This window comes from Schistocerca nitens, chromosome 7, assembly GCF_023898315.1.
Source record: "Schistocerca nitens isolate TAMUIC-IGC-003100 chromosome 7, iqSchNite1.1, whole genome shotgun sequence".
Taxonomy (NCBI): Eukaryota; Metazoa; Arthropoda; class Insecta; order Orthoptera; family Acrididae; genus Schistocerca; species Schistocerca nitens.
The window spans coordinates 581,838,442-581,841,975 of NC_064620.1; positions in this window are offsets into that span (position 1 = coordinate 581,838,442).

Here is a 3,534-nt window from a genome sequence, read left to right on the forward strand (position 1 = left end):
ATTAGTCTTAAAAGAGGACGGCCAAGCGTTGTAGACACTCTCTTTAGTAGCTCTGTTACATTTTATGGTTGTCCTACCAATAAAAGGCAGTCTTTGGTTTGCCTTCGCCACAACATTTTCCATGCGTTCTTCGCAATTTAAGTTGTTCGTAATTGTAATTCCTAGGTATTTAGTTGAACTAACGGCCTTTCGATTTGATTGATTTATCGGTAACCGAAGTTTAAAGGATTCCTCTTAACACTAATTCGGATGACCTTACACTTTTAATTATTTAGGGTCAACTGACAATTTTGCACCATACATTTGTCTTTTCTAAATCATTTTTCAGTTTGTTTTGATCTTCTGATAGCTTTAATAGACGATAAACGACAGCATCTCTGCAAACAACCTAAGACGGCTGCTCAGATTGTCTTTAAATCGTTTATTAGATAAGGAACAGCAGAGGACCTATAACACTACCTTTGGGAACACCAGAAATCTCTTCTCTTTTACTCGATTACTTTACGACAATTTCTACGAACTGTGATATCTCCGACACGAAACCACGAATCCAGTCACATAACTTGACGGTATTCCGTAAGCAAGCAATTTCAGTAGAAGCCGGTTGTGTGGTACAGTGTTAAAAGCTTTCTGGAAATCTAGAAATACGGAATCAATTTGAAATTCCTTGTCAATAGCACTCGACACTTCGTGTATCTAAAGAGCTAGTAGTGTTTCAAAAGAGCAATGTTTTCTACATCCGTGTTGACTTCGTGTCAATAGACGGGCGTCTTCGAGGTAATTCATAATGTTTGAACACAATATATGTTCCAAAATTTTGCTGCATGTCGAAGTTAATGATATGGGCCTGAAATTTAGTGGATTACTCCTGGAATACTACATTTCATGCATACTGGTGCGACCTTTTGAGCTTTCCAGTCTTTGGTTAAGGATCATTCGTCGTGATAATTAAGTAGGGAGCTATTGCATCAGCATACTCTGAAAGGAACCTAACTAGTATACAGTCTGGACCAGAAGACTTGCTTTTATTAAGTGATTTCAGTTGCTTCACTACTCCGACGGTATCAACTTCTAAGTTACTCATGGTGGCAGCTGTTCTTGATTCGAATTTTGGAGTATTTACGTCGTCTTCTTTTGTGAAGTCTTTTCGGAAGACTGTGTTTAGTAACTCTGCTTTGGCAGCACTGTCTTCTACAGTTTCTCCATTGCTATCACGCAGAGAACGCACTGATTTTGGCATGCAGCTAGCATACTTTACATACGACCAGAGTCTCTACTGCAGAAGCAGTAGCAGCCGGCCATTTCAAAAAGCCTGTATCCCTACCTAGGGTAAGGAGAGGGAGGCAGAGTGAGGGGTGAGGAGAAGTAAGAGCAGCTGTAATTTTGCTAGTTCGTGATTGTGCATCGAACAAAATGCACATTGAAATGCCGCCCCGCTCTCTTGTTGCAATCTTTTGGGACAACGATTTCCCCTAGTTCCCAGCACAAGTGTTGCATTATGACCCACTGATTACGAGCGCGGTTTTCTTTTTCAGGACAATTTCGATGTTTAATTGGGGCAGTGAACCACTTTCCATCAGTTGTGGTAGTGTGTATTGGCTTCAATTCCGTGCACTGCAGGGTGATCCTCGAGCAATGCAGGAGGAGGCACCTGTTGTGCACTCCAATGTCAAACAGCGATAGATGCAGTCATCAGCTGTATTCTTCCAGTTAATACACTTGCCAAATTCATTTCTGTCCAACACCAGTATCTCATCAGTTAACACTATTCCGCCAAAAAATACGGGTAGTACCTTTCACTTCAGCCTTCTCCCCACCAGCTAGTAGGTGCAGGGTAGAGTTAGATGACGTCTGCCATTACTTTGGAGTGGTTTGTGAAATTTTTTCCCAGCGCGATAACACCAGTTGTATGGCATTGTCAATTTTTTACCTGTATTGCGATTTGAGTCGCTCCTTCTGTTTTTGAGTCCTCAGTTTTCTGACTGGCTTGATGCGGCCCGCCACGAATTCCTCTCCTGTGACAACCTCTTCATCTCACAGTAGCACTTGCAACCTACGTCCTCAATTATATGGTGGATGTATTCCAGTCCCTGTCTTCCTCTACAGTTTCTGCCCTATACAGCTCCCTCTAATACCATGAAAGCCATTCCCTTATGTCTTAACAGATGTCCTATCGTCATCTCCCTTCTTCTTGTCAGTGTTCTCCACATATCCGCTGCCTCCACATTCCTTACCTTATCAGTCCACCTAATTTTCAACATTCTTCTGTAGTATCACATCTCAAAAGCTTCGATTCTCTTCTACTCCGGTTTTCCCACAGTCCCGGTTTCACTACCATAAAATGCTGTCCTCCTAAAGTACATTCTCAGAAATTTCTTCCTCGTATTACGACCTATGACTGACACTAGTAGAGTTCTCTTGGCCAGGAATGCACTTTTTGCCATTACAAGTCTGCTTTTGAAGTCCTATTTACTATGTCCGTCATTGGTTAATTTGCGCCTAGGCAGCAGAATTCCTTAACTTCATCTGCTTCGTGACTATCAATCCTGATGTTAAGTTTCACGCAGTTCTCATTTCTGCTACTTCTCATTACTTGCGTCTTTCTTCGATTTATTCTCAGTCCATATTCTGTACTCATTAGGTTGTTCATTCCATTCAGCAGATCATGTAATTCCTCTCCACTTTCACTCAGGACAGCAACGTTATCAGCAAATCGTATCATTGATATCGTTTCACCTTGAATTTTAGTTCCACGCCTGAACCTCTCCTTTATTTCCATCACTGCGTCTTCTATGTACAGATTGAACAGTTCCTGGCCATCCACTCTTATCATTCCCTCTTCTCTCCTGCACAAATTCTATATTAATCTTCTCTCACTACAGCTCACCCCTACTTTTCACAGAATTTCGAATTTCTTTCACCATTTTACATTGTCGAACGCTTCTTCCAGGCGAACAATCCTATGAACGTCTTGCTTCCATTATCAACTGCAACGTCAGAATTGCCTCTCTGGTGCCTTTACCTTTCCTAATGCCAAACTGATAGTCATCTAACACATCCTCAATTTTCTTTTCCTTTCTTCTGCATACTATCTTTTCAGCAGCTTGGATGCTTGAGCTCTCAAGCTGATTGTGAGATAATTCTCGCACTTTTCAGCTCTTGCAGTCTACGGAATTGTGTGGATAATATTTTTCCGAAAGTGAGATGGTATGTTGCCAGACTAACACATTCAACACACCAGCATGAATAGTCGTTTTGTTACCATTTTAGAAATTCTGGCGGAATGTTATCTATTCCTTCTGTGTTATTTGATATTAAGTCCTCCAAAGTTCTTTTAAATTCTGATTCTAATACTGGATCCACTATCTCTTCTAAATCGACTCCCGTTTCTTCTTCTGTCACATCAGACAAATCTTCCCCCACACAGAGGTTGTCAATGTAATATTACCACCTATCCGCTCTCTCCTCCGCATTTAATAATGGAATTCCCGTTGCATTCTTAATGTTACCACCCTTGCTATTAATGTCACCGAA